We start from the raw sequence: 19545 nt of genomic DNA, 5'->3' as shown, positions 1-19545 counted from the left end.
TATTATGGTTCTTGTAAAAGAAAAAGAGTCTGAATGCAAACTTACATTGTTTAAAATACTTGTAAATATTCCCAAACTGTAGAATGGAGATTACCTTGACAGTGTTTGAAAAAAATAAAGCGTTCATGTATATTAATTTGGTCTGGTTATATTGTTAGTTAATTTAGAGGGTGTTAAAACGTATTCTTATTTTTTATTAGCATTTCATAAATACAGTACAATAAATATATGAAAACATGTTATATATTAAAATACGTTATAGTAGAGACAAAATAATGAATATATTTGTAAATATAAAAGCAAATGTATCATTCATTCAAAATCTTTATTTCGGTTAAATAAAAACCATAAAAGAGTCATAAACATGAAAACAATGTAATCTCTAAAAAGAACCAACAGTACCAAACAATATCGATTTCCAAGTTAAAACAGGCCATAGGAGAGTCATGGACATCAATACAATGTCTTCTTTAAAAGGAACCGACGGTGCCAGACAATTTCAGTTGCAAGCCCACTATTATAATCAGTCCATCCTGGTTCGCTCTATTCAAGAAAAATGAAGATTAAAAATTAAAAACAAGAATACATAGTAATAAATACCAGGTACTGTTATTAATTGATGTTTCTGGCAATATTAAAAACATATCAAAAGCACATAACATTTAAAGAGTATTGCATCCATTTCGTGTAGCAAAACTGGAATGTGCAAATAGTTCGATATCGTGCCCGCCACTAAACACAGAGCCTCTTTTCATCAATATTATTTTAGTGTCTAATATCTTGTCCTACACCATAGACTATTACAGTTTCAGACCTCATCTTCTTCGTGCTATTGCCACAGCAAGGAGATATCGACTTAAGCTGAATACAATAGTCTGTGTTGTATCACCTTTGAACACTCTTTCTGCTTCCTTAATATGTCTGAAACCTAGAAGGCGACAAATGGGTTTTAGCCACTTCTTCCTAATATGATCGTATGCCGGGCATAAGAATAGAACATGAGCCTCATACTCCCTTGTGCCAATATCACACAGTTCTCAGTTTTCTGGCATTACATTCCCCATAGAACCCTTATTACATGCCCATTCTGCTGTGTTGGCTTTAATTTGGAGAATCCCATAACGAAAATTTAGATACAATGATTTTGCTATGGTTGGTAGAATTTCGTCCATGAAACATTCAAATTTACTTTCTATTTTCACATCAAGGAACTTAAGGGTCAATACTCCAATTTTTGGATTGTGTATTGTGGAGTTTAGGACAGATTCCCAGAACCTTTCCCGCAACAGCTTTTTACAGGTTAGGGTCAGAGAACCGGGGTCTGTCCAGTAATGGTATAACCCCAACTTAAAGAACCAATTCTCGATGTGGGCCAACCACACCAACCGAGTCGCGTTCCTTATTTCCATGATTTCTTTTAGTGCTTCTCTGTAGTCAACTAATTCATCCGTTGACCACAGACGTATCCAATATAGCAATGGACGTACAATGGCATGATCATCGGAGCGGTGTATATTCAGATCCAGAAAAAGAGGGGCTAAGGGGGTGCAACGTGTTACTGATAATAATTGTCTAAAAAAGATATTTTCATGTACAGAAAAAGCATGTTTGGCAGCATGGCCCCATAATTCGGCCCCATAAAGTGTGGCGGATTGAGCTTTATGCTTAAACAACTCAATTTCGGGGGATACGTCTCTGAGATAACTATTCTTGCGCCTTCTGGCTATAGGTGCTAGGTTTTGTGTCAAAATTGCTTTGGATTTGTCAATTTGTGGCTTCCAGTTCATTTTCGCATCAAGTGTAATACCCAAATAGTTAAAACTGTGCACGTGTTCGATCATTTCATTATTGACAGTAATTAATTTTTTGAAACTCTTGTGGGGACTAATTGCCATGTACTTTGTTTTAGACGAATTAATCTCCAGCTTCTTGTCCACACAATAGGATTGAAAATTGTTAAGCAAGTTCTGTAATCCTCTTGGGGTCTGGGAGATTAAAATAGTGTCGTCTGAGAATAACAATGCCGGCACTACTTGACCACCCAACTTGGGAGAGTCATGCTCGCAGCCCAAGAGGGAGTCCGGTATGTCATTTACGTACAAGGAGAAAAGAGTCGGCGCCAGCACGCAGCCTTGCCTGAAGCCTCTCTTTATATCTATACACTCCGATAGTTCTCCATTAGGGCCCCACCTCACCCTTGCATAATTGCCCTCGTGCAACCTAATAATTTGTTTGAGTATTTCCCCAAGGACAGCCTGGTTCCTTAGTCTTGTCCACAGGTTGCCCCTGGGGACAAGATCGAAGGCCGCTCTGAGGTCGATGAAAGCCACGTAAAGGTGGGAGTTCCTAATATTAATGTATTTCCATATTAAACATAAAAATCTAAAAACTTGATCGACAGTGCTAATTTTCCCTCTAAAACCAGCCTGGTACTTAGTTAAAATAGAATTTTCTTGAATCCAGGCATTTAGCTTGCTTAGTACTTGACGAGCAAAAACCTTTTGAAGAAGGTCAAGCAGGCTGATAGGTCTATAGTGTGCTGGGTTGAGTCTGTCCCCCTTTTTAAAAATGGTCACAATTTCAGCGGCCCTCCATGTCTCAGGAATTGGGGCACCTCTTGCAATTTCATTACTAAGAAGATTAATATACGGGCCCACAACATGTTCTCATGTTTCCAGAGGTCCCCAGGTATCTTGTCCGGACCTGGTGCTTTCCCCGATTTAATTGCATTAATGGCTGTTACAGTGTCTGTCATACTAAACGATAAGGGTGTCACACTTAAATTTGGTCCCACATCTTCTTCATTACACCTTTGATAATTCCCACCACATGAATATAGTGTGAAAAAATGTGTGACCCAGACATTTGCCTATAGAAACAAGTCCCTGGACTTGCAAATGTATCAAAATTCATAGAACAGCAGAAAATAAATAAATAAGAAAATTAGAGGCAAAAAATATCGCAAATAAATGAAATACAAATATCATTAAATAATAAATAGTGAATATAAAATAGTAAAGCGTTAAACCATTAATTTGACAAACAAATCAATAAAAGCGGAAAATGATAGAATGTCAAGCTAGTAAAACATAAGTTACATATTTCATTAAAAGAATTCATTTGGAATATTATAAGGGAATGCATTATAAAGAATACAGTATCACACCAGTAGTAAGTATAAACATAATAGTAAAAGGTTGACTAATTGAAGACAATACAGCATAGTCATAAGTCATTGAACTAACAGTACCCAAAGGTCAATACAATATAACGAACAAAATAATCTAAGAAGTAAGGTTAGCAACAGATATCTTTTACCTGCAGGAAAGGATCCCATACCTGTAAAAACAACTCAGTTTGATCTTGAATGTTATAAATGACTCTCTCATGTGAGGCAATTTGGATCATTGATGCTAACCAAGTCTCTTAAATGTTATTCTTCCCTGTGTAGGTAGATGGCAGTATTTGAAAATGGTTGTGTTTCACTCTCCTGATCTCTGTTGAGCATGTGGTCATGTCAGTAGGCAGTGCACTACTGAATACAAAATGGTGGACACTTTTTTATGTGTTTTTAAGGGGTATTCTATATTTGACATTAAAATATGCAATGGAATGTACTTTTTTGTGAATTAAATCTAGACTGAATGTATAATAATTATTTTCGAAAAAATTAATGCTTTTTGACCTTCTTCATAGAATGCAACAGCCACTTTGGCTGGCGACATGGGTATTTGCATATGTTGAAATGAAAGAAAGACAAATATTTATATGTGTAATGTGCTAAACTACTGTATAAAATGTCTGTACGATGTTGACATGTGTTCGTTACTACTTTTTATTGTAAATGTGAAAAAAATCTTTAAAGGGTTGCCATATTTTGGGTTTTGTCGTATAGTTTATATTGACCTTTTAGTAATTTGTGAAGCATGCGTCATTTCGTGCTGTCTGTTTTGGCAGTATTGTGTACAAAACATTTGCGCCGGGCTGCAATACTTTGAGTGGTTTCGCGGTATATTTCATTGTGTTAAGTTGATTCGGTATGCGCCACACAAAATTATTTTATTTGTAGAAATATTTTCATAATGTAATAGGTTATATCACAATTATACCATTTGACATACATCTTTTTTTGTTTCTTCTATGTATATTTTTTACTATTTATTCATATTTGCTAGCATACATGAAATATATATTTATTATCATTTTCCTCTTGAAAAAAATACATTGTAATGGTTTGTGCTGTAATAGTATGCATGGAAAAGGAATGCTTGGTAATGGTACTTATAATGTACCCCTTTGTATGTTCATGGTAAAGACACTTCTAAATAACCCCTGCTCACCCCCTTGGTAGGTTGGCACGAGCAGACAGGCTTATCTCAGAAGCAGTGTGTTAAGCATTTGTGAATATACACAGTAATACAGTGAAAACACTACAGATGGACACAACACAGGTTTTATAATAATAAGTATTCTTTATATAGACTTAACACAAGACCACAAACAACAAAAATCCACAATACTGTACTTAAGATTGACTTAAAGATGGTAAAAGTTACTTAGTTCAAGTTGGTGATAAATGCGACAAAGTTCTCAACAAAGTACCTGGATGCGTAACGCAAAATGAACAAAAGGCTCGCAAAAGGGGAGATGCGTCAGTTCCGTGATCCGGGTGAGATGATGCATCATGCCACAATGCTTGCGCAGAGTAGGGGATGCATCCTGATCCTTACCGGTGCGGGGATGAGGAGTAGGTTCTCGGGTCGCGTTCCGGTTGCGATACGCTAGATGGCACCTTGATGCAATGCGACAATCCTGGTGCGATGCAAGAAGATGGCGCCCTTGATGTGACGATGATGCGTAGACAACCTGGCAGCCTTGCAACAACTCTGTACTTTGGAGCCGCTGCAGGCCCTGCGACACGCCTCTCCAGTGATGCGATGGAGACTCTCTCGATGGCATCACGCTTCTCCAGTGATGCGACAGCAGGCAGCATCAACGAAGACACGCTTCCTGGGAGATGTGGCGGCGGCATGCTTCTCTGGCGATGCGACGATCTCAGCTGCGGTGCAGCACGCTTCTTCTTGTTGCGACACGCTTCCAGCTCCCAGCGAAATGCAGGCTTCTGCAGTTAGAATTCCGAGCAAGGAAATTCAGGGGGGAGCTGGAGATGAAGTCTTTTGTCCTTGAGACTTCAGCAGGAGGCAAGCACAAGTTCAAGCCCACGGAGAATATTCTGTAAGATGATGAAAGTCCTTAAAAAGGTCCTTCTCCTTTTCCTTGGCAATAAAGAAACCACTGCAGGCCAACCCAGCAAACAGCACACTGGCAGAGGTGCAGTCCAAACTCCTACAGCTTCCTTGGTTCTTCTCCTTGGCAAAAGGTTTGTCTTGTTCCTGTAAAGTGATCTAAAGTTCTTGGGTCTGAGTCCCAATATTTATACTACTTTTCTCTTTGTTCTCTGAAGGCAGAGAGGCCTCTACCTAGTCCAAACCAGTTTTTGAGCACTTTGTTTAGAGGACTCCTTCTTTCCTTTCACAGTGCAGGGCAGAAACATCAGACGCCCCACAGGAGGTGGAGCCAGCATTGTGGAGGGAAAGCACAGCCCTAGAGCACTTTGTTGACATGATTCCTTCTCTTCTTTCACTGTGCAGGGCAGAGACATCAGCCGCACCCCAGGGGGTGGAGCAAGCATTGTGGAAGGAAGGCCCAGCCCTATTCAGGTCCCAGGTGCAACTCCTCCCTCCCATCTAGATGCAGATCTCCCTCATCACCACCTGGCTGACTCATTCTGTCTCCTGGAATCCCCCAGCCCTGTCACTCAAACTCCAGACAAGGAATACACAACCTAGCAGAGGCAGGCCTGGATAGTTAGACAAGAAAATACCTACTTTCTAAAAGTAGTATTTTCAAACACAGAATGTTAAAAACAACTTTACTAAAAGATGTATTTTATCATTCTGAGTTCAGACGTACTAAATTCGAATTTATACCATGTTCCCTGAGTCAGTCATGATTATAAGGTGTAATAATCTAACTGCCCATTCTGGCCTATGTAGAACAAGTAGCCTTGCAATAGTGAAACGTGAAAATGGCTGTAATTCACTATTAGGACATGCTACACACACCAGGGCATGTCCTACCTTATACTTACAATGCACCCTGCTCTTGAGCCTACCATAGGGGTGTCTGATATGACGATTTAGGGACTGGCAAGTGGGTGCACTTGCCAAGTCAACATGGAAGTCACAGACTGCACACAGGTCTTGCAATGGCAGGCCTCAGAAACATTTTACAAGCTGCTTCTGTGGGTGGCACAACCAGTGCTGCAAGCCCATCAGCAGTGTTTGATTTACAAGCCCTGGGCACACATGATGCAGTGTACTAGGGTCTGACAAGTAAATCAAATAACCCAATCATGGAATCACTAATTAGTACATCAATTTAACATAGGGAGCACTTGCACTGTGGCACTGAATAGCAGTGGCACAGTGCCCAAAGCATATAACCAGCAAAAACATATAAAAAACAGAGGAGGCAATCCAACAAAATGGAAGGGAGACTCACACCAATGATGCCAGGTCTAACACCTCCAATTCGTCCGGTCACCAGATCTGTGCCCAGCTTGGGGAAAAGTTGCAAAGAGGCCTATCTCAGTTTTTCTTGAGTTCAGCTTAAGGCAGACAAGACGATTTGTGTGACATCTGCATAAGATGTTAGTGCCAAATTGAAGGATCTGATTAATGCTGCTAGTTCTGACAAGTAAATATTAAAAAGGGTAGTACTCAGATAGGAGCCCTGTGGAACCCCACAGGGTATCAAAAAAGAAGGGGATCCGTAGCTACCCAATGCAATCAATTGTGTTCTACCATATAGAAATGAGGAAACAAGTGCTAGAGCATTATCCGTGACGCCAATAGAATTCAGACGATTGAGTAGCAGATTATGATCGGCCATGTTGAATGACGCCGACAGGTTGAGCAAAATAAGAGACGCTTCATCTCCTGCATCTAGAACTACTCTAATTTCATCTCTGGCTTTCATTAGAGTTGATTCAGTGCTATGTTCTGCCCTGAAACCAAATTGGGTCTCATCTAGGAAGTTATCTTCATGAAGATAGAATGTTAATGGATTGTTCATAACTTTTTCCACCTGTTTGGCTGGGAGATGAAGATGTGAAATGGGCCTATAGTTGTTGAGTTCGGCTGAATCATGGCTGGATTATTATCAAAAGAGGTAAGATTGATGCTCTTTTCTAGATGGATGTAAAGACGTCTTCTGTGAACATGGAGTTGAAAATGGCAGTTGAACTTGGGCCAAGATTCTCAGGGGCCTGTTTGAACATCATGGGGGTAAGCGGGTAATAGGGAGAGCCCAATTTGGCCTGCTGGATGAGAGTTGGTATCTCATCATTAGTTACTGGCCTAAATTCAGTGAAGTAATGACTTGATGAGTCGTAATCGCACTCAAGGTTGAATGATGATGCTATATGTTTTCTATCCAGTAACGCACATAGTACGGTTTTCCGACCGGCCGTTTATTCGCGGATAAACGCGAACACTCATCACACCCCAACTGCATGTAAGCACTCGTGAGCACTAGATAATATCGTCAAACACCTGTGTGACATTCGACCCACTCCGGAGTGCACCGGAACTCACAGGTTACGTGGAGAATGCAGGTTACTTAGAGCACTGTCCTCCTAATCACCCTTGTGCATGTTAATTTAACTATGACAATGATGTGAATACATGTAATCCGAACCATAGCGCTTAGCTAGTTAATTGAACCTATGTCACTCTTGTATGATTTCACAGGATAAAAAGTCCGCTGATGAAGGGCACATGCCCGAAATGCATTGGGCACAATCGCGAGGAATGCTTTGAAAGCTTTATGAAGGAATAACGCGCATCAAAGAAAAAATTCAATAAAACAGAATCAAGCATTGAAAATACCATTGAGGAAATATTATTGAATGAATGAGATGAATAATTGAGTTTCGTGTGCATCGAAGGGACGTCACTCCTGAGGGAAGTGCCGCATTTCGAAATAAATTCAGTTAACACAGGAGCACTCAAGGAACGCGAATTAACTGAAGCGAGCGCCCCATATCTGGTCATGTTGCCAAAAATGACAAATTTGCTCCACCTTGTTTAAAAAATGCTGAGCTAATGAATTACACAAAGCTTCTGAATGTTCGTTCGCACTTATTTCTGGTAGTATGGACAATTTAGTAACTACCTGAAAAAGTTCCCTAGTGGAGTTTTTTGCCTCCTCAATTTGCTTGGCATAGTAGGAGCGCTTTCCCATTAAAATAAGATTTTTATATTATATTCAGCTAGTAGAGTTTTATAACTGGAGATCTCGCTTGCGTTATAGTTTGACCTCCAGCTTCTCTCCTGCCTTCTACATTCTTGTTTTTTAGCTCTGAGGATATCTGAAAACCATGGAGCTGACGGGTTTTCCTTTTGCTTGAGGCGTTCTTGTAGGGGGCTAACTTATCGGCAACCAATGTAAGCCAATTGTTAAACTGAGTGGAGGCAAGGTCAGCGTTCTCTGGCAGTTTGATTTGGGAGTGAGAAATTTGGAGACTGAGCATGTTGTTATGAACCTGATTCCAATTACGGTAAGATCTGTTAGATAGCTTAGAGTTGTTGGCCTGAATAGTAGGAGAACTATTCATCTCAAAAATAACTGAAGAGTGGTCAGTCCAAGGTAGCGGCAAGATCTCTTTGATCTCAGTAAACTCGCCATTAGTAAAGATTCCGTTTAGGGTGTGGCCAGCCCGATGCGTGGGGCTTGTGACATTTTGGCTTAGACCTGCCATGGTTATAATGTTGAGCAAGGAGGCCGTATTATTCTCAGTGTCAGCTTCAAGATGAAAATTGAAGTCAACCCGAACATGAACAGTAGTTTCAAGAACACAGATTTCAAGAAGTGAGTTAATAGAGGTAAGGAACCCATCTTGGCCCCTAGTGGGCGATAAAGTAGTACCACTTTATGTGAGAGATGATTAGCTATTTGTAGAATGAAAAGAAAAGCTTCACAGTCTTGAAGGCTATAGGCTCCAAAAGAGGCTTTATAATTGACTCAATAAATCAACACAAGTCTGCCTCCTTTTTTATGGGTTCTATCAAGTCTGAACACCGTGAACCTCTGCGAGACAGCAGCACAGAAGTCTCGTCCTGCTGCCTGATCAGCCTACGTTTCTGTAATGAAAAGCATATCTAAGTTCACAGCATCTATCAGCTTGACGATATCCAACTTACGTTTAAACAGAAACCGGTTGTTAATAAGGGCACAGGACGTTATGTAAGGAGCTATAGCAGTGTCTGTCGTAGGTGGCAGATTAGAAAGGAAAGGCAAGTGGTGTGTTAAATTCCGAGACAGAGAACAACCACAGTTAGCACAGCTGACCGGCTTCTTAAAAAGCAGCTTGCCAGGGTCGAGGCATGCACATTTTCTGGGCCTAATGGAAGGTAAAGGATTCAGTTCACGCAGTTCTTTACCTGTATTCAACTCGCAATGATCTCGGATTAGAGAAATGGGCATCATCCCTGGCGCTTGGCGCAATCTGGGTGCAGACGAGCACAGGTTTGCGCCCTCTGCACGGATACCAGCAAACAAGAGAGCAAAGTAATGTAGACTTAAAACCGGGGTCCAGTAACCCCCACAGCTAAATACAGGCTCACCTGAAAAAGCTGATTACTGGTAAAGAAACACAAATACAGACCAATAGTGCAAAACGAAAACACTACGCCCTTAGAGGGGGTAGAGGGGGTAGATACCAGGAAAACAGGTGGGCAAAGTAATGCAAAATCCCTCTTTCATATTCTTATTTCAAAACCAGCTGCTGATTTTGTTTTTAATATTTAAACAGGTAATGTGTCGTGATTGGATTCTGAAAAATTTCAAAGGTAGACAAAACATTTTAGATTACCAATTCCTACTATAGGAGAGTATCATAATATCTTATTAACTGATCTCATCAAATGATAAATCACTGTATGTTACTCATCTATCCTACCAAAATACTATTTTGCGTATGAAATTAATTTCAAATTCTAGTTAATCTCAAAGTGTAATCTTAGTTTCTATATAATCATCCCAAATATCCATTGAGATACATCATTTTTGATTACCTATAACATACAGTTTTCTTTCCTCTTATCGTGCTTCATAATATTACTCAAATATACTCAAAATTACTTCTCATGGGTGTGAGCATCTCCGTGATCATTATGACCCATCAGAAAAAAGAAGGTAAGCATGCATATAAGCAAAATTTCAGAACACTGGCATAATCTGAAGGGGGTGTCAATTTAAACATGACTGTCTGGTAAAGGACGGAATCCTGCAAGTATAAATGCTTACTTGCTGCCGGGTCACACTGCGCAGTTCCCTTGAGTCCCAACTCACCACTCTGCTGAAAGGACAGCTTACACAACAGCTGGTGCAACCCAAAACTCGTGCTTTCTCACTAAATCTCTCCTCAGGCAGACTGCTTAATGACTCTCTTGGGCAAGGGCATGTTCGCACCGAGCTCCCATTCACAAGCTGAAATATGTAGTCTAATAACATCATTGTTTGATCAGAATTCAAAGCAGAATGGCACAATTATGTCATAATTCTATAGTGTATTTTAATTTTACAGTGTTCTGTTCACGTTTTTGAAGTGGTCTGATGCTTCAAAGACTTTGATTATTTGTATGTGCCATCATGAGAGAGTTGGATAATATGTATGTGTTCTTTAAAGAGAATTTAGGGCAAATTTCAACACCGAGAGATTTTTTTTTTTACGTTGTCATATGTGCCATTAAATGGTATTAGATAGGCAAGTGGAGAGTTAGAATTCAAAATGGTTGTCTTAAAGTTGCCACAAACTGCGCATATTGTGATAACCGGCCAAGAGTGATTTTTCAGATGAAATGTTGAGAAATCTGCTGTCTAACAAGACCAGCAATACTTTTTCTGCTGCCTTTTTAAATGGTTCTAATGGTTTAAATGGTTCTTTGTGGGACATGATCAAGGGAGTAGCGAAGTGAGGCGTTAGCCGTCATGGCTTAACGACTCACTCCGCCACTTCAGAAACGCAAAGCTGCACCATATTTACAAGGATACGATGCAGCCTTGCATTTCTCCCTGCGCTGGCGCTACACATAGCAGTTTAGCTCAAATGCAGACACCCTTGCACTATGGTGCAAGGGTGTCTGTGTGCAGGGGAAAGATTGTTTATGTACAGGAAGGTGCCCCCTCCTGTACGTAAACAATCTTTAAATTTAATTGTGTCCCTTTTATGTGTGCTGCTTATTGCAGCATTCATGGAAGTCACAAAATGGCATTTTTTTAAAAGATTGTTTATGTGCAGAAAGTGTCACCTTCCTGTATATAAACAATCCAAGGCATTTTGCTTATTCTATGTGTGCTGCACAAGGCAGCACACATGGAAGCAAAAACAAGGAGAAATAATGCATTTCTCCTTGTTTCGCCAATTTAAGACCGTGGGGAATATTACCAACAAGTAGCGATATTTATCGCTAAATAGGCTTAGCGACGATTTTTTTATCGCTGAGCATCGCCGGAATTTATCACTGAGATAACGTGCTATTAGCATTGTTTATCTCCAAAGCGATAAATTTTCCGGCGATAGCGGCATAATGCGTGAATATCGCTGAGAATACAGCGATATTCACGCATTAGCGACGAAATGCTCTTAGCCATGTTATCCACCTCCCATTGGATAACATGGCTAAGAACTGGTCTGGGCAGGCGTTAGTTTCTAGCAATATTCGCGCTTAGCGCACATTTTTTTATCGCTTCCCCTATCTCGCTACTAGGTGATAGCGAGGTTAGCGACTGCTTTCAGTCGCTAACAGGTTGGGAACGCCCACTTTGCATGTCATTAGCGATAAATATCGCTAACATGCAAAGCAGGCCCCAAACCGCTCGCTATCGCCTACAAGCTGTCGCTAACTGCCGTTAGCGACAACTTGCTAATAGGGCGATAGAATTATCGCCGCTTAGCGGCTGAAAACGGCTGCTAAAGCGGCGATAATCCCCTATTGCCACCCTTGGTAATATGCCCCCAGGTTTTGCCTGGTCTTAATTTTGTCACTGCCTCCTATTTACGCTGCCCTTGTAAATAGGGGGCAGTGTCAAAATCAGTGGGTGTTGCGGTGGAACGCCCACCACAACACCCACTGTTACCCTTTTCACGCTAAGCATAGCGTGAAAGGGGGCCTTATTTACAAGGCAGCGTTAAGCCATGTTAAGTGGCTTAATGCTGCCTTGTAAAAATGGCAATGCCCCTATCGCCACAGGAACGTCGGAAAAAGTGACTTTCCCGTGGCCATAGGGGCTTGTACATATGCTCCCTTGTCTCTTAGAATTGTTTGTAAGAACCACAAGACATCTGTGCTCCGCTCACCACTCTGCTTATGCCCATAGATGCCCAAGGGTTTCCCCCAGTCTATCATCGTGTTTTAGATTTTGCTTAAAGACAGCTTTACCTGTGTGTGGACTTGGACAGTAATTGTCTACAATAAACAAACAAGCATTTGCAGTGCAGTAGGTCTCGCATTTGCGAGAGTTTAAGCTATTGGCATTGTAAATAACAATGCCTTTTATTTATCTGTTTTGATAATTAACACATAAATAAAAAGGCACTGTCATTTACAATGCCAATAACTTAAACTCTTGTAAATGCGAGACTTATTCAAAGAAGCGGCTTTCATTGTCCGGGGCTGCTTGGAAAGTGAAAGTGCGCCTGGCGTAATGAATGTTGCAGTAAAGCATATGGTGCCTGCAGTAGGAGAAACTCATTAAAGAAAATAGTGCTTACAGACGAAATAAGACCTACTGTGTAACAACAGAAGTAAAAGGTCGAGTCCTCATGGGAGGTTACAAATGAAGACAAGGCGGTACTAAGGAGGGACTAGCAAGCCTATTCACGAATCAGAAGCCAGCTTTTACAAAGGACAATGACACAAGCCAATGACAGATATGGGCTGATAGTGAGAGGGCTTCAACTTCATACTCGGATACAGCAAGCCTCGGAGAGCAGCGCATGGGCTGCCCAGGCCCGACCTAAAAACTGTGGAATGCCCCCACATCTGTTACCATAGCATGATAACTACACCCTTAGAATGGGCCAGAGTCCCTACAGTGAAAGCCACATTTTAGTTTGGGTTTGGATGCAACAAGTCCATCACTCACCAGGTGTGGAAATGGCCTCTTCCTGTGCTCTGGCATACTGACTACAACGTTTTGCTAGTTCTCATAAATCATGGATATAAAGGTCCTAAAGACAGGTAGCATTAGCAGTGTGTAAAAGCCATGTTGCCAGAGGGAAAACTGTGTGAGCCAAAGTGTCAAGTACTGTCTAGAGAGGCTAGAGGAAAGGAATCTGTATTCTGCTTCAAAGACATCAAAACGCCTCAAATTTCAGATGATGGAAGGGGGGACTAAACATATTTGCCACCAGGAGCTGAAGCTATAGCACCTGGCTATCAGCCCATGGACTGCTGGGCCTGAAATGAAAAGATTTCTCCCTTGCTACAATTACGGTGTCTTGGCATACCTGTTAAAAGAAGATAGGACTTAACAGAAATTGTTGAAGAGAAGGGCGGTTCAATTTATGAATCATAATCCTCCATGCGTCCATAGCCCTTCTTCTTCATTGCCCAGGTATCTGTATCTAAACCAATTATTTCCTCTAAATATCCTTGGCATAGGGGAAAGGTACACATAGTGATTAATGACTGAAGTAATCCTCGATTTCTTCCCTTGCCATATGGATGATAACTTTTTCACATCAATGCATCAGGCAGCTCAGGGGCTAGCTTTGTGGGCAGCATCACCACCTACTTTGGGGTTGGCACAGAGGGATCCCCTGAATTAATGGGGGCATAGGGACAAGACAGCACTTTGGTCAGTTTTGACTACACTTCAAGCACTTTGGCTGAACTTGCAGAGAGAGCAAACAGAGTTATCTAACCGGCGACACAGTCAGTGGTGTAGTAAGGTGGGTGTGGGCGCCCCAGGTGTCATCACTGAGGGGGGTGACCAAATGGTAACAATATGTGTTTTAAAGACATAGTTTTGCCATTTTGTCAAGCCGGTGGTGACAAGAAATTTTCCGCACCAGGTACCACCTGACCTTGCTACGCCACTGGACACAGTGAAACCTTTTATCAAGAAGAACAAAAACCACAAGATCACATCTAGCCTTCTTTCTGTATCCTGCAGTTATTGGCAGCTTTTCAACAAGGAAAACTTTGATTTACGTAATTATGTATTGCCCTATACCATGCAAAGCCGCCCCAAAATCGTTTTCAGAGCCCCGCACAATCAAAGGGGAAGCAGCAGGGATAAAATATAAATAGGATCCAACATGAGAGCCGAATTTCCAATAATTGGCGGCGGCTTCAAAGCGCTGTACATCTGCTTTAGAGAATCACATTTAGAAGCACATTACCTAGAGTGCAGCCAAGTTAGAAGGCGCTGAATACTCGGGCTAGCAGTGAGCACGTACGATAAGCTGCTGGAAAAGTACAGGGTGAGCTAAGTAGAAACAAGCTTACAATCTGCTGTTGAACACGTCATATAGGACGATTTTAAAATGTGTGCTATTTTCATTACAGTCCACATCAGTAACCAACCATGAGTAAGTTTGCACACTCTGGTCTCAAGCTAGAGACAAATTATACACAAATAGTTGGGTGCCCAGCTTGCTCCGTTTTCTCATAAAACCCCATCATCAGAAACACCTGATTTCATCCATGGCGTTTGGACAATGTTCAAGTGGCACACAGCTTTGTAGCTGGCATCCCAGGATGGGTAAGCCTCATCAGTGCTGAAAAATTCAATGGACGAACAGGTCCATCTCCTGATGTCATATTTCAATCTCAGAGGCATTGTAACGCAAAGAAACCTTTTAATTGGCACCGGAAACAGACAAAACCAGTGGTCACTTCACATAAGACAATTTAAAGACCAAAATGCGCTGAGGAAAGGAGAAACTCTGGGGGCAAGGACTGCGTGCCCCATCATACCGCGGACCCGAAGGTGGGTTGATTGATTGTACAACTACCCGTAATCTGCCGGTGCTACAAAGTGTTCACGGTGTCCTGCATTGCAAGATGTGTATGGGCCGGGCTTGGGCTTTATGAACGCACATTTTTTAGAGTACTTTCATAACCGATAATGAAGGAAAATAAGTTTTGGTGAAATAAAATATTTACCTAAGATCAGACAATTTAGAAGGGGAAGCCGTGATTTATCCACGTGTTCTTGTTTCACTTTGTACCGAATAGCCAGAAAATTGTTATCTATTTGTCTTCCCTTAGGCTAAGGCTTTGTTTTTTCCTGTGTACATTTTACGATGCTTGTGATGACACATGAGAGGTAATACCGTATTTCTCCTGCAAGTTCACGCACTTTAAAAGTCACCACATGCGTACTAACACCACATGCCCACATGCCTAAGGTACACGCTATATTCAGTAGATAATTAAATAAAATCAATGTGAGTTATACTTTTATGATGTAACACACAAAAATTGAATTAAAAGAGCAAACAGTGCATCAATACTGTGCCCACAATCCACACACGCCACGGCTGCCCACGCAATGGCATTGCTAATTCTGGTACGCGGCACGTTGAGTGAAGACCAATCAGTAAAACATTTTACAAAAGGCCCACGAAACAAAATGGAAAACATCATGGCATATTCTCAAGAACGTGTAATAACTATTGCAAAATTAGCTTAAAGCAACTTTCAACATCGCACTCTAATGCGGGAAAATTACGCCGTGTTAACTAACTATTCACAACACAGCGGTACCATGCAATAGTCTCACGAGAACGTGTCAAATTACCACGTTAAAACCAATGTAACCCTGCACAAATGCGAAACATGAATGCAAAAAAAGCTGCGATGAGGCCAATCGTGATACAAAAATCAGCGGAAACCAGCGACAGGCCTGCAATTCACATGAGTCAGGTAGGAAAAATCACCATAAAAGTAGAAAAAAAACAGACAAACACCAAACAACAGCAAAGCACAATGGTTGTTGCTGGAGCAAGTACGGAGGAGAACAAGAACCCCACAAGCCCCCCCAGAGGAACTGCCTGGGACATCGGGGTCAGGGAAGACCAAGCAGAAGAAGAGTAGGAAGGAGCGGTTCCGCCTGCAGAAAACAGGATCCTAATAATGGAGGTGGTAGAACACCATCAACAACTGTTCATTACCTCCACTGTGTCATTGTGCTGAAGAGGACAATAGAAGAGGTCAAGAGGCACTGGAATGATGTCAAGTGCAAATCCAAGCAGAAACTCGCCAACAACCGGAAGGCAGCAATACAGACTACAGGTGGGAGTCCAGCGCCACAGGAGGAGCTGGACGATATGGAGGAAATGGTGTCCACAGTCATCAGTTGGGAGACACTGGCAGGAGTTGGGGGACCCGACACTGCTCAATATGACCGGACACAACAGCACCAGGGTGAGTAATGACTAGGGACTTGGGGGACGGGGGAGATGGGCACAATGGCACACATTTACAATTGAGACGAGCACATCTGCGGACAAACCATGCCCCAGCCCCCAACTCCCACCAAGCATACAGCATCTCAGCACTGCATAGGCACAGAAGTCAAAGGCACATCGCATGAAATAGAGAAGCGTCAGTAAAATCAGAGCTTCAAGGGTGACTCCCCCGAAATGCAGCACACACCTATAACATGCAGAGCACATCAACACTGACAACAATGTGGTATAAACCGCAACACGTCCACACAGAACACAGGACACAACTGGTGCCGACTGGGTGTAGACACTGGCTAATCACAGTTGGCATTGCAGGGAAATGTGAGTTCATAATGTACTAGTACAAACACACACACGTCATGTTTTTGAAATGTCCACTGGCCCCCATCAAATAGGCAACACCTCCCAAAGAGCCACAATGTACACAGTCATGCAGTCTGTATGAAAACATGTACAATGCGACAACATACATGTGGACACATTGTTAAACTGCATCTCACATTGCAGAGGGATAATCAACACATCCTGCAGAGCAGCCGGTACCTCTCTTCTCTGATGACGAAGAGGATCACCACAGCTTCGACTTTGACACCCTCCAACAGCTCGTGGACAGCCTCTGCAGGCCACCTCCAGAATCAGGCCAGCCCAGCTGCTACGAGGAGACCCCACACCCTGCACAGACCGCACAGCAGGCAGCATCAACCTCCCTGGCTGCCTCCCAGGACCTCCACGAAGAACACATAGCTATTCAATGCCTTGTGTTGGGGTGCCAGGGGAATCTGGCTGAACAGGTGCGGGTGGGCTTTGACCGCATGGCAGACAAACTAGATGCCATACGTGGGTGTCTAAGTCCCTTCAGGGACCACTCACAGTCCCTAACAAATACCCACAGTCTTCTCCATGCTCTCCAACGGACCATGGCTGACATCAGTGGAGCCCTGACTAAGAGAATAGAACAACTGTCCAGTCAGAGTGGCTCTAGTGATGTCACACGGGATTTGGGAAACATACAGAGGTTAATGGAGACCATGAAGTGGGCGAATGTGGAAAGAGTGGCTGCCATGGCTGCAGACCAGCGAGTGGTAGATGGGTTCCTCAATGACCCCAAGATCATCACCATGGCATTGCAGCCACAAGGCCTGGCGCTGATGCATGCTGCTGCTAAAACTACATCCACATCTCCGCCCCCTGAAGTGTCAGTGCCACACAGTGCGGCAGACATTCCTCCTCTGGCCCCTGAAGTGACACTGCCACACAGTGCAGGAGACAGAACACCACCACCCACATGTGAGGCACATGCAACAGCAGTGGACGAAGATGCGGCGGAACCTGTCTTCGTTGTACAAAGGAGCATTCTTCTCTGCCATATGGCCGTTTTCTGCTTGGTCCTTCCCTCTGCATCATCACCTTCCACTGTCCCCAATGCACTCTGCGACACTCACTTTGGACCTCGACATGGACTGCCATATGCTGTTTGATCGCCAAAGACAAAGCAATCAGACTGCGGACTGAACTTTTCTCTTCCTTTGGATTTGTCATTCCTTGAAGGACTCTGGCTGGCCCTCCACAGGCCAACATCGTCATGTGGGGTTTGCATGGCCCTTACTGCTCACGATGCAACACTTCACTGAATGTGCATTAAACATTCCTAATCACACTGAAGTGTCATGTCTATGGTCGTTCAAGTGTGGAAGTATAGATGAATGTGTGCTCAGTGAATTCCTCTTATGTCCACGTGGCTCATGTCGTGGAACTTGAGTCGCAGGGAGACACATTGCCGAATGCGGTCCAGGAGGCGCAGACACAACAACAGGGACAAACGTATTAGTTACTTCCTTGTCCAGCCCAGGACAGAACCATGCCCAGAGCCCCAGGGTCATTGTTCAGACCCTTACACTGGACTGGCATTCACCAGGCCAGTCCACTCCGCTTACGCTTACAGGGGGGGACGACAGCACTACATGTCCCAGGTCTTCCCTGTAGTGATCTGCTGATCACAGGTCTAGTTGTCAGCATGCCACAGCCACTCCCTCACGGCTGCTGTACACTCACACCCATCCAGCACATGTGTCACAGGACATGTGATTCTGCCAATAAAAAGAGCCGGGCGCACGTGATCGACCACATTTCCACTCTCTATCTGGGTGTATCCGTGTGGTGTTCATGTAGGCATGAGGGCCTAAGGCCCTGCAACATCACATTCCCCCGGCCCGGAGGTGACATGATGGCACCTACACCACAATACCCAATCATACAGGGTCCATGACTTGCGGGGCACAGACTTGGTGGCACCAGATACACTGCGGCCAGCACAGGCACACCACCACAGGACAGTGACTTTCGGTGCACTGAGGTAGGGGCACCTAAAGTGCTGACCGGGTGTGCAGCCTGCGATGATGCTCCATCCCAGCGGTCCAGAATGTTCTGGATTTGTGTGCCCTGCTAGACCGCAGTGTAGGCAAGAGCCAGCGGGCAGTGCAGGCCTACCACCATGTAGCGTCGCCTCCCAGATCACAGAGTTAGTGGTACCTCAAGGGCTGAGAGGGTGTGCAGCCTGCAATGATGCCGGGTGCACTAGTATGTCCTCTGCCATGACAAAATCAAGACCCAGAACCAAATGTGAAACCTGGTTGCCTGCGGAGCGGGGCTGCATGTTGTGGAGAGTGCCATGTTCGCGGGCCCCGGGCTTGGGGCTTGTACCGGCACAAGGTGGGCCCTCATTGCGACACGCCAATGGCGGAAGGTGAGCAGTGAGGCCCGGGTGCGCAGGGGCGGGCATGCACCGCTGGGCGGCGGGAGGGGCTGGGGTGCAGCTGCCTGGGTGCGCAGGGGCAGACAGGCGATGATGCCCTGTGAAACTGTTTGTACTTTGCCATTCCTATATCTGGACTCTGTTTTAGATAACGGATCGGTTTCAGATGTGGGACCAAGTGAACTGCACTGCATACCGGCAAGTGGTTGGAGACACACCGGTGTCAGTAGGTGAGCTGTGAGGCACT

At 43.5% G+C, this 19545-nt stretch overlaps 1 long non-coding RNA gene across 2 annotated transcripts in view; it reads right to left on the bottom strand.

Annotated features, from left to right (window-relative positions):
* Positions 1–409: 409 nt before the first annotated feature.
* Positions 410–19545, bottom strand: part of LOC144773801 (uncharacterized) — a 317762-nt gene continuing 298626 nt past the window's right edge. For both annotated transcript variants that reach the window (XR_013600065.1, XR_013600064.1), the window contains exon 3: positions 410–543. This is a non-coding gene — a long non-coding RNA (uncharacterized LOC144773801). The remainder of the gene's footprint in view (positions 544–19545) is intronic.

The sequence above is a fragment of the Lissotriton helveticus genome, chromosome 1_1, assembly GCF_964261635.1.
Source record: "Lissotriton helveticus chromosome 1_1, aLisHel1.1, whole genome shotgun sequence".
In the NCBI taxonomy this organism is placed as follows: domain Eukaryota; kingdom Metazoa; phylum Chordata; class Amphibia; order Caudata; family Salamandridae; genus Lissotriton; species Lissotriton helveticus.
This window is presented reverse-complemented; position numbering and strand designations above follow the sequence as displayed.